Genomic DNA, 13750 nt, shown 5'->3' on the forward strand with positions numbered 1-13750 from the left:
ATATGTACATAAATCACAAGTATCATGTATATCACAATTGGCATTTCAATTAGTAGTTGTATATCATGTATGTTGCGAAATATGTACATAAATCACAAGTATCGATTATTCTCTATGTTGCAAAACTACTTGTAGGTAAACGATTGCATAATATTTTTAATGATTTTAAGAAGATCGTTTAGACTTTACTAAACGATCGCTTAAAGATATGTGCACGATCTTTTACATTAGTGTGATACATATAAATGATCGCTTAATATTCTTCACCTGAACATTTAGGAAATCGCTTAATATTCTTTTAGATATTAGTGTGGTTTCTATAAATGATCTCTTAATAATTTTTATGTTTATTAAGAAGATCGTTTAGACTTTACTAAACGATCGCTTAAAGATATGTGCGTGATGAGTATTTCTCTACACGAATGTTTTCTGATATGTATCTAAACGAATACAAATATTAACTCAAAAGTACAAGAACCAAATATATATTTATTTACCAAAAGTATTTATTCGTCCAAAGTTCTAGTACATACTGTTGTCTAAACAGTTTCATGTTTGGCACAGTTAGACACCCATGGTCAGATTCAGTTACAAGGCATTCAATAAATTTAGAATAGAAAATGTCACAATCTAGTGAACGCCCTTTCTGTAATGTGGTCTTCGATCTGCGTACTGGCCAAGGGCTATATTTGAATCGTTCTGAATGGAGGTTCACTCCAATTGCAATTGCGAGTGAGGCGATGCATCGTGCAGGCATTTGAAGAGCTTGATCAAAGTTTCTGCTCAACATAATTTGGCATTCAGTCGAACACGTAGATCTTGCATTTTCTCATATCAGCTGCAATAGCCAACTAGTGTTCTTTTATGTTGATGCAGCCAATCATGTAGTTGACATCTCCCCACCCTAGTTTTTATTCGAAATCACCAACAGCTGTGTTGAAATAGTATTCCAAATCTTTTCTGCTCATATATTTAAGTGTGTTGTTGTGTCTGTCCATTCAGCTTTTTTATTGTCTGGTGTCACCGGATGAGTATCAAAAATATGTTGTCAAACAATGCAGTCTGGTTTATTGATTCCAGTCTTGAAGAACAAGTAAAAAAATTTAGTCAAAATATAATGATGCAGTTTAACTTCTATACAAAAAAAAATTAAAGAATAACAACTTACTATAAACGCTAAATCTAATATTCTAAAAGTACGTTTGCAAAGTTGCTTGAGATGCAACATTTTCTCCTGCAAGTGGGATAATAGCAAATCCATGGTCTACAAAGAAAATTAAACGATCGTTTAGTGAATGAAAGGAGAGTATAAGCAATCGTTTAAAAAATGTACATGTGATCGTTTACTTACTAAGCGATTGTGTAATATATATAAATGATCATTTAGTTAATAGAAGCGATCGTTTAGAAAATACGAGTGACCATTTACATATAAAATGAAATTTGGAAATAGTACTTACGTCTCCAAGTACTCATGTGTTTTCTTCAAGCTGTTTGAAAAAAAAATTCTTTCTGGTTGTGGAGACAACTTTCCTTTCTTCATGAGTTGTTTTTCTTGATCTTTTCCATTGCAAGTATGCCTTCCATAATTTTGGATCCACTTGCCACATGGGATTATATCTATCAACATCTCTGATTTCGACATCTGGGACAAGTATTGTAGATTCTGATATGATCTTAGTAGATGTTGTGGGTGGATTAACTTGTTCATCTTCATCAATCACCTTTTTATTTGCTATTTTGGGTGGATTAACTTGTTCATCTTCATCAGTCACCTTTTTATTTGCTATTTTACATAGCTTTCTTCTCTTTATTGGTTTTTGTTGTCTATCTTTATCAGACACCGTTACTGGTTCTTTTTCAACCAAAGTAACTGCTTCATCTTTTTTTTTTAATCTCAATCTGTTGTTTTGTTGTTTCCTGCAATGTATGATATTAGACAAGTAACAAACTATTAATTCGAAGGACTACAGATTTGTTGTGTATACATACTAGTTGAGATTCTTCTATTACAATTGTAATTGATGGTGGCACTTCATGAATTTGTACAGTTTGATCCAATGGAGCCATTTCACAAAGTGCAAGAGGTTGGCTCACAAGTGGAAGGGTAGTAATCATTTCTGGCATGTCTTTTTCTTTCTGACTTTGAGCATTTAGATTATCTGATATATCTCTTATAGTCATTAGCAAGTCTGCATCCCTGTCGTATATGCTTATATCACTACCAAATTCCTCTTGATGTTCCCTAAACAAAATGAAAAAAAATGAGAATAAGAAAAAAATACAATTGTTACTTATTTAGAATGTAAGCAATTTTCAACATTAAAAAGCAGTAAACAATGAATGAAATGTTAACCTTTGAGTTTCCTCTTGATGTTCAGTATGTTGTTCTTCAACATATGCTTGGTCACTGGTGATCATATCTTCTCTATTCTGATCATCATTTTCATTCTGATGAGTAGGATCATTCCCTTGATTTTCATTTTGATTCTAATAAACAAATAAAAACGAAAATTAAATTAAAAAATAATGTATTGTTAAACGATCGTGTATATAAAACTAAATGATCACGTAACTTTGATAAACGATCGTGTATATAATGTATTCTGAAAACAAATTTTACCTGGACCAATCTCTCGAGCATCTGCTTCATTTCAGATAACTTCAATGACTGCTTTCTGATTGTGTCATCCATCCTACAGACTACAGAAGTCAGTGTGGATAAATCCTTACGAACTTCTTTATTTCGTTCTTCAGTTTCTTGTAGAATTTTGAATGACTTTGTTGTTCTTTGTCATTGGACTTCTTTGATCTGCAACGTTTTTTGTTGGTGATTGGATACATTTCAGATTGGTCAGCCACTGTTTGACTTTGTTTCCTTTGTGGTGACAGTTGTGGAAATGAGTGTGATTGCTCCAATGATTTGTTGTTCATTACATGTGTAACGCCCCAACAATTTAGATTTTTTTCATTTGGTTATCTTAAGTCTGGTTATTGAAATTTTGAATTTACTTGAGGAGACTTGATTAATTATGTTTTGATTTTGTGATTTACTAAGTTTTGAGGATTATATTTATTTTATTTGGAGGATAAATTATTGTTCGAATTATTGTGGTAAATAAAGATATTTGGGTTGAGGAGAGAGAGATTTGATTTTTGTTAAAAGTAGTGGTGATATATTTGGAAAAAGAAAAAAGAAAGAGAAGGGATTGATGTGATTGGTTGAATTAAAGAGAGAGTGTGTGAAGATTTTGGGGAAAGGGAGTAAAGTAATAAAATAAAGCAAAAATAAAATAAAATAAAAGGTTTTATTTTATTTAAATGGGGCATTGGGATGTGCAATTAATGCACCATCACCATCATCTTCACCAAGGAGAAAAACCCTAGCCCTAAACCGTCGCCGCCACCGCCTCTTCTTTCTCCGCCAGTCGTCGCCGTCGGGCATCCGTCGCAGACCAACCCGAGCCGGTAGCTGAGCCGACCGACCATTTGAGCAGCCATGCTTCGCAGATCAGAAGCCGACCTGCATCGCCCAGCCGATTTCTTCCGTCATCCGCCGTGCTCTAGCCAAACGCCGTCATCGTGAGGTTCGTCGGTCGCCGCAGCTCCGTCGGATCGCCGAGCAGCGCCGCATCACCCCAGCCGAGTAGTCCCGAGCGAAGCGTCGCAACCCGCGACCGCAGTCGATCTGTATTCCTGACCTGAACAGAGATGCCGCGACTTCGACCCGGAACTCGACCCGCGCGTTCAGCCGCTCCGTGCCGCCACCCGACCCGAGCGTCAAGTCGCGCCCGCGTGCACCCGCGTGCACGCCCCGCCCGCGTGTACCCGCGTCCGCGCCCATCTCCGCGAGCTGATTCCCAACTGAGCCACGTCCCCCTCCTACCGCAAGCCAAGCCGAATCCTGCTTTCAAGCCGAGCCAATTCCTGCTTTTCTAGTCGAGCCGATTTGTCTGTCCTTGAGCCGCCAGCCTACTTCGGTCCCTTGCACCTATTTTGGTAAGTTAATTGGGTTTTTGGCATACCCAGCAAGGACTTAAGATTTTCGAACCTAAATAATTTATTTGGATTAAACTGATTTATCTCTCTTACAAAGGTAGCTTGGACCAATTGGATTGTAGAGTGAAAGACTTCTCCAGTAAGGACCACCTCCTTGTAACCCGACCACGAGTAAGTTATTCCAACTAAATCCTTGAGTCCTTGGTCGTTTAATGTTCAAGTTATGAAAATTGTCGTTATTAAACATTTAGGACCTCGCTGCTTGGAAAGCGCATTTTCTTGCTGTTAGGACTCGTTGAGCAAATCTCCATGTAAGAGATTTCTACTACTAACTCTACGACTAGAATCATGAGACCGCATGCGTTCCTAGTATGCACGTGGAGGACTAGACTGTATGACGATATGTTAATTAATGAGGGTATGCTGTGACTGATGATGTAATTTGATATTGGCATGGTATAGTGTGATGACGTGACTGGTTATGACTTTATGTGTGGATATTATGATGAGATGTGACATGACGATTAGACTGATATGATTATGAGATGATGCTATGTTATATGTATGCTATGGTTAGGGTACCTGTTAGCTTAGCCTATTAGAGTCGTACCTGCATGGGTGTCCTTCGGGATCACCACCTATTTAGGACTGCGTAGTCCGACGGGACCGCCAGTCTAACATGGATATAGATATGATTCGAGTGATTCGACGGGATCCTCGTAGCCCGATTGTCTTAGTGTTTCCTCTGGGTTCGCTACAGACCAGTATGTCGTAGGTGTTCCCTTGGGACGCCGAAGACCAGATTATGTTCCTATGGGAGCGCATGTTGCACATGTTCGGGAACGTGCCAGTTTTTGCATACCATTTTCAGGACTCTAATAGGAAGTTAACAGGCACCTAATGGGACTAGTAGTGGGTCCCTCTTTCCATGTCACATTTTTTTTTGAGTAGAGGCAAGGGTAAGGGCAAGGGCAAGCTGGCGAGCGACCAGAAGTGACTGTGGCGAGCCATAAGGATTTCTGCTTCCGCTTTACACCCCGTTTAAACATTTAGTACTTGAGTTTTTATTTTTCTTTATTTACTATTTCGTTTCTTTAAAAGTAGATAGGGCCCGAGTAGGATTTTAATACTTGTTTACATTTTGCACATTATCCTAATTTGGTTTTTTATTAAATAAAATTTTGAGGTTTTATTCATTTTAGCCAAACTTTGTGACTTTAATTATGTTATTTACATTTAGTAATGACTTCGACTCAGTATAAGGAGTTGGGTCGTTACAACATGATCAGGAGTATTGGTATCATTTTTGTTAATATCTCGAATGGATTCATCATCCTCCATTTGCATGTTATCATCCCCTCGAATTCGACTCTCCATGAAAGCATTCTCTTGGGTTGACAACTTCAGTTTAGGTTTAACAACAATCTATAATGTAATCGTATTAAACGATCGTGTAATTGTATTAAATGATCGTGTAATTGTATTAAACGATCGCTGACAAGTTTTACTTACATTTTTGTTGTCGAATATGTTCTTCTGCAGCATTTTGTAAGATGGAGCTTGTGTACAATTCCATCTCAATATCCTGGGATTAATCCCTTACTGTTTCTTGTAGCCAGGTGCTCACTTGCAGTTGAGAGTACTTCATAAGCCCACATCTTGTTATGATGTTGAATTCCTTTTGGGTGAAACGGACGTTCTTCCCCAAAACTGAAAAACAGACTCCATCTGCGTTACCGTCTTCAGGTATCTGCCTCAGCAAGAAATGATGGATCAACTGGCCGTTGAAGACCATGTTGACATTCAGCAATGGACCAAAAATTGTTTTGTCGAACATTTGCAGTTGTTCCTTGGTCAGTTTATCCTTATAAGACTGCCAATCTTGTGCACTTGGCATGAGACAGTGGTAGGGAAATACTTGTCGCTAGGTACAACCATCCTGAAAATATAGTTAATCATCAAGTAATAAATTTAACAATCTGAAGAATATAAGTTTAAATGAATCCGAAACCCTAAACGCTTGACAATAAGAATTTAAGAACAGAACGATAGTTTTTCAAGATAGAAGTCAAAACGTTTGAAATATAAAGAAAGGAAAAGTGTGACGTTATAGTAGGAAAAGTTCAGGAAAATACCTTTTGATGTTGAAGAAAAAAATGGACTTTTTTTAAAATGCTGAATCGCATTCTTGGGTGTTTAATATATATATATATAATAAACGATCGTGTAATTATTTCAAAATGATCTTTTAGATATATATATACGATCATGAAAGCAGCTGTGTAGCAAATAATTAAAAATATATAAATTAAAGAATTACAAACTAAACAAATAGTCGTGTGAAATATAAAAACGATCATTTAATAAAATTAAACGATTGTTTCGTTATTTTAAACAATCGTTTAAAATTTAAATGATCATTTAGTTATTTTAAACGATCGTTTAGTTGTTTTCAAACGATCGTTTGGTTGTTTTCAAACGATCGTTTGGTTGTTTTAAACGATCGTTTGGTTGTTTTTACACGATCATTTAGTTGTTTTTAAACGATCATTTAGTTATTTTTAAACGATCGTGAAACAAGTTTTTTTGTGTTCCTAAATGAATAAACCAGTTTTTATTTTTGTCTTCTCCATCTATCTGGAAGCACATAAAGTAAGAATGTTGGGAGACATCATTAAGAAAACACATCATTAACAAACATTCATTAATTAGTGTAATAATTAGTACATAGGTAGAAAAATTTCTAATCTTGTATGCTCGAATTCTCGATATATGAAATTGGATTCATACACGTTAATCTGTTGTGACCTATTTGTTTACACCGACCACACTTATACAATTTCGGAGCTTCACCAACACTTGGAATCCTCTTTTTCTTCGGTCGACCAACTCTTTTGACTACTTTCGGAGGTAAAATAGTCATATGTACATAGTCTTCGCCTGTCTTCCAATCTGACTAATTCCCAACTGGGTAGACGGCCTCCGCTATGCAGTCAACAAACATTCATTAGTGTAATAATTAGCACATAAACTATAAACATTTATATTGCGATCCCGTGCTGCAGCAATGGCATGTGAGCATGGTAGTTGCTCAGCTTGAAACTCCTTGCAAGTGCATTCTTGAGTCTGAAGATTTACGACCTCTTCCTTATCTAAATCTTTTTCATGAAATTGGTAATAGTCAATTGGGTTGATCTTCATTGTCAAAGCTCGTTCTTGTTTCTTTTGAATAACTAACTCTGCCCATTTGGTCAATGTAGACGTTACTTTAATGCCTTCTTCTCGACGCTCCCAAAACCAACCTTGTAGCAAAGCTCGAACATGTTCAAGGAATGAACAATAGGCAAATCTCTAGGTTCTTTCAGTATAGAATTCATGGACTCTGCTATATTTGTTGTCATCATGTTATATCGTCTTCCTAGGCAGTGAACATGAGACCACCGTGTTGTTCCAACATCATTTAAATATTTCCCTAAACCATTAAGAAATGCAAGAAGATGTCTCCACGCTTCTAAAAACGTTGATTCACGATATGTCCTCGATGCATTGTAAAACAAAGTAACAACCGTGTCATTCTTATATTTATCATGCAAATTTTGAGTCAAATGTTGGACATAAAGGTCGTGGAATGCAGAGGGGAAAACTGATGAAATACCTTTGGAGAAGCATGTTTCCGATCTGTCACGAAGCCTAGATTAGACACCTCCCCTATTGCACCTTTCAATTTTTCTAAGAATCACTGTATTGAGTCATCTGTTTCTCTATTAACTACTCAAAAGGCTAGAGGATAAATCTGATTGTTACCATCTAAGCAAACGGCCACTATCAGCTGACCCCGATATTTGTTCTTAAGAAATGTTTCATCCATGACTATGACCGGTCTAATGCAATTTAAGAATCCTCTAACACATGGACCAACAGCCATAAAAAGATATTTAAAGAAACGATCATCTTCGAGTTCCATGTGAAATATTGTACCTGGATTTGTAAGTTTGAGTATTTCACCATATCTACGCAAAAGATCATATGACTCTTTAGGAGACCCTCGCACTCGTTCATATGCATTTTCTCTGGCACGCCATGCTTTTTCATAACTCATATTTATGCCATAGTCTTGCCTCATGTCTTCTATGATATCACGTGGTTTGTATAGGCGACCGACTCCCTTGAATTTGAACTTTATTAATTCTCCAACAACCCAAGATTTTGCTTGCCTATGGTCACGATTCAAAAATTCAAGAGAACATGAATGAACTTTGACATACTTTTTAATCTTGAATATATTTGAATCCTTCAGTCTTATCGCTCACAATCTCTAACCACACTTGTTGTCGATGCATCTAATAAAAAGAACATCTTTTGTAGACTTTTTTACTACAAACTGAAAAAAAAAATTCATTGCCAACACACTTAATCTCATTGACAAATCTCTCTTGCAAAAAAATATTTGTCCTACATCCAACTCCTCACTTGTAAAGCTTTTTCGAACCAACAACTTCCTTTTGTCTTAACTTCTGACTAGAGGAGCTGTAGTCAACTTTACCTTTTCCTTTGCAATCTTTTGTAGGAGCATCTCTTTGTTGTGGGATGTCAAACAATTCATTATTCATCTCAACTAGCTCCCATGTAAAAGTATCATTTTTTGAATGATATGACTCATATGATTCCCATATAGCCGAATTGGTCCCTATCATGTTGTCACACAAGCCAACCTGAACTTCACCAATATCAACTTCATTGTCATGTAATGTATCCATTCCAATTGGAGGATGAGGGTTTAAATTTTGAACTTGGTTGCTCCCAGATGCTGAATTGTAATCTTTGTTTAATACTTTATTGCTTTGATCGCTTGTAGGCTCAAATGATAGGTATAGGGGGACCTCCAATGGATTTTCACTAAGAATATAAAACTTCAAATCACGGTCATTGCTTAACTCAAATGGAGGAGCTTCCTTTTTCCCTTTTATCTCATATATACATCTTATCTTTATGTCGAACTTTGTAGGGTCAACTTCTGCAAGGTCATATAATTCATCCTGTAAATCTTTGTGTGTTATTTCTTTACTGACAGCAATGCCTTTTAACACTCCTCCTTCATATTTTCTTCGTCCCTTATCCCATGCATCACCATAACGCACTAAAATCCGAACATGTGCCATCCTTAAACTACCTTAAGTTTTTTAGTTCTTGCAAAAATTGATTTGAACTTAAGAACCTACGAGATGCGTGTGAGATGTTTGCGAGATGCAAAGAAATAACAAAAATAACTGCGAGATGTGTGTGAGATACGTGCGAGATAAAGCATGAGGGCCTAAGAGACTTACTAAACATGCAAAGAATAGCTCTAAATGGATTAGGAGGTGTACCAATTTGATTTTGAAATGAATAGTGAAAGTTTGGAACGTACGAGATGCGTGCGAGATATGTGCGAGATAAAGCATGATGACCTAAGAGACTTACTAAACATGCAAATAATAGCTCTAAATGGATTAGGAGGTGTACCAATTTGATTTTGAAATAAATAGTGAAAGTTTGAAACGTGCGAAATGCGTGCGAAATACGTGTGAGATAAAGCATGAGGGTCTAAGAAACTTACTAAACATGCAAAGAATCACTCTAAATGGATTAGGAGGTGTACCAATTTCATTTTGAAATAAATAGTGAAAGTTTGGAACGTGCGAGATGCGTGCGAGATACGTACGAGATAAAAAAAAACCTTTATTCCTTCTATTCCTATTGCTTACTCCTCCTCTATTTGATCCAACTAAATCCTCCAGTTCAATTCATTTTTCACTACCCATTCAACTTTCTAAGAACCTAAACCAAACTTTGACTAAACTAATTTATAGCAAATAAGTCCATCCAAAAACCAGACATTTATGGATGAAACTAGCAACAAATACCCCAACCAAACATTTACAGCAAATAAATTGAAAATAGACTAGAGATGAAACTCACCGAAATAAGAGAAAATACTCGAAGTTGATTGAATGGTTTGAAGAGGAGCAAAGAAATGCACTGGACGACCGACGAAAGGCAAGCAACGAATGGCTGGAGTATCTTCAGATGTTCTACGCAAAAGAGAAGGGAAAGGGAACTCTACGCGAAAGAAGGAAAATCAATTGTGGAGAGAAGGGAAAACGAACGTGGAAGAGGGAAAAGAAAAGAGAAAGAGAAATTTAATGAAGGGCATTTTTGTCCATTCACACCTAAATTGTCCTAAAACTCTTCATTTTGAAAAGTTATCCCAAAAATCATTTAACCCTCTTTTTTTAACCTATTTTTGGCAATTTCCCTAAAAACTTCTCTTTCTGATATTTTTTTCTCCCTCTAACCCTATATTTCCAATATCAATATAGCAATATGAATATGGGTTTTACTCTCTTTTCTTGTTCTATAGGATGATATAATTTTATTATAAATAATTAATAACATTTTTAAAAAAATTAACAAACTAGAACAAAACTAATAAACAACAAAATTTATTATACTTGATTTTTCTATGAAGTGTAAATATTTTATCAAATGTATTATTTTTATGATTTTCCTAACATTTATTTAATTTCATTGTAACTTTTTATTTTATTTAAAATTGAATAAATAAAGGGGTCTTTTCAAAAATATAAAAAAAGGGCAAAGTATTTACATTGTATAGAACAATTCCGAAAATGAAAAAAGCCCGGAGGCCCACTGTGTAAAATATAAAAAATGCCTCGTTAACAATGTGCGTAATATATTTGGTAACGCGATTTGATACACGATCGTTTAGATTTGGCTACCCCAAATCTAAACTATTTTTTTAAAATTTGGTACACGATCGTTTAGATTTGGCTACACGATCGCTTAGATTTGGGGTTCCAAATCTATTTTTTTTTTCAAAATTTGGTATACGATTGTTTAGATTTTGCTAAACGATCGTCTAGCCAAATCTAAACGATCGTGTAGCCAAATATAAACGATCATGTAACCCAAGTAATTAAACGATCGTGTAGCAAATTAAACGATAGAAATTGGAAAAATAAATCTAAACGATCGTGTACCACAAATCTAAACGATCGTGTACCACAAATCTAAATGATCGTGTACCAAATCGTGTTACCAAATATATTATGCGCGCATTGTTGATGGAGTATCTTTTGTATTTTACACGTTGGGTCTCTGGGCTTTTTCCATTTCGGAATTGTTCTATAGTGTAAATATTTTGCCGCTTTTTTATATTTTTGAAACGACCCCTTTTAATTATGAAAATTTTGTTATTTTCCATTTTGATTTAAGAAAGTTTTATCATTCTTTTAATACTAATGACCTCAGCTCACTATAAAGAGTTGGATCCTTATAAGTACATTGAGTTTGTTTGTATATATATATATATATATATATATATATATATATATATATATCATTTTTTATTCTATTATATTTCCTCCTATTTGTGTTTTGCTTGAAATCCTAGTCGATTCACAACAGATGTATAATAATTTAAAAGAAAAAGTTATCCAAATTCTATGCTTATTTGGAAGATCAAATTATGTTTCAATTTGGATTGGTAATTTCCTTCATTTTAGAGATGGGCAATCCACAACCCTTCACTTCAAAAGATTTGTTCAAAATATTCCCTAGTGGTCTTTGGAGCACTCATTTTGACTTTGATTTAATTTAATTTGGTACTTTATTCTCAAAATGTCAATCAATTTATCAAAAGTTCTAAAAAAGAGCTCACCCATTTGATTTGATTTTGAATTCTCAACCACATAAATTGCCATGTGTGTTTATGCCTTGCTCCCACTTAAAGAAAAGATTCTTCTTAAAAACGATGAATTTCTTAATTCCTTTTATTTTTAATATTATTATGAGAGAACAAAGGTGCATTACAGAATTTTGAATGTTTGATTTGGAATATTGGTGTTTATAATAAATTATCTTTTAAGATACGCTTTTGCTCCTTCAACTTTCATCAAAGTGGAAGATTTTTTTTCCAACAAGACTTTAGTTGACAGCGGTTCAATTTCGATACGTTCGTAATGTTACGATTTAGTTTCTAAACCATGCAACGAACAACAGTTTAAGGTACGTTTAGATTATCTATAGAAAAAAGTGTTATTCAATGATACATTTTCTTTTAAATACTTTTTTTTAAATGAGTTTAAAATTTAAATACTTATATGTTTGGTTAAATATTTTTACAAGTGTTTATATACATAATTTTAGGAGTCTTTTAAAATATATGACAAACCAACAAAGTATTTACACTCTATAGAACAATTCCAAAAACGAAAAAAACCTAAAGGTCCACAGTATAAAATACAAAAAATGCTTTGTCAACCACGCTTCAACAACGCACGCATAATATATTTACTACATGATTTGGCTATTGTTTGGTGCACAATTGTTTAGATATGACTACAATTTATTTTTTCAATTCTATTGTTTAATTTTGTTATATTTAAATTTGGTTACACAATTTTTTAGATTTAATCGTTTAGATCTGGACCCAAATCTAAAACGATTTTTTTAATTCTTTTGCTACACGATTATTTATTCTTTTTTACACAATTATTTAGATTTGTTTACACGTTCGTTTAGTTTTGTCTAAAGGTTTTTTTTTTTTTTAATTCTTTTAGTACACGATCGTTTAGATATGTTTACCCAATCATTAATTTTTTTCACACAATCATTTACATTTGGCTACTCCAATCTAAATGATTTTTTTTCAAGATTCTTTATACACGATCTTTTAGATTTTACTATTTTTTGTACATGGTCGTTTAAATTTGGGTTGTCATTTAGATTTGGTTACCCGAATTTAAACGACATAAAAAAAAGAAGAAAGACGATGGAAAGAAATCGTAGCGGAAAAAAAAAGAGAAAATAAGAAAGACGATGGAAAGATTAAACGACATAAAAAAAGAATTAGAAAAGAAGAAAGACAATGGAAAGAAATCGTAGAAGGAAAAAAAGAAGAGGAAAAGAAAAGAGAGATGAATCGCAACGAGGAGAAAGAGATGAATCGCAACGAGCAGAAAGACGATGAAAGAATCGCAGAGAGGAAAAGAAGAAATGCTGAAGGCAAACCTAAAATATTTAAAAAAAAATGACTAATTTCATGTGTTCTATTATATAGATAATAAATAGCTTGGTGTTTTGCTACTTTTATGAAAGTTTCCCATAATTTTGTTTAAAAATATATTTTTCTCACATTTTGGTTTTGAGTGTTTTTTTTAAATTGATTATTTTTCAATCTCACTTTTTAAAATACATTTTGAAAAGTTACCAAACACCTCAAATTTTTTTAAAATGATTTTTTTCAATTTAAACACTTTAAAAAGTAATTCAAACAAACCATTGATCTTCGTACTTTATAATTTATAACAATGTAATCCTTATCGTAAAATTGTTGTTGGCTTTGATAAAAACTTTTGTCGATGTAGATCAATATAAATTGATCCAAGATCATATCATTTTATATACTATAATTAATAAGTTATTATGTAATAAACATTGCCACTTTATTTGTATGTGAATTTTCATGATAGAAATTAAATGTTAAAAGTAGTAAAGTATGCTAAATTATTATTTATTCAATTTTTAGTCACAAAATTTATAAGGATATGAATTAAATCATTATCTCTTAAATTATTAAATCATTCCCTCTTAAATTTTCAAAAATTAAATTATTACCTCTTAAAAGTTTAGGACAAAAATATTTTTAACCTTGTGTGATTAAAGGTTATGTACTTGTTTTGAAATGAAC

Source organism: Cucumis melo, chromosome 11 (assembly GCF_025177605.1).
Source record: "Cucumis melo cultivar AY chromosome 11, USDA_Cmelo_AY_1.0, whole genome shotgun sequence".
NCBI lineage: Eukaryota > Viridiplantae > Streptophyta > Magnoliopsida > Cucurbitales > Cucurbitaceae > Cucumis > Cucumis melo.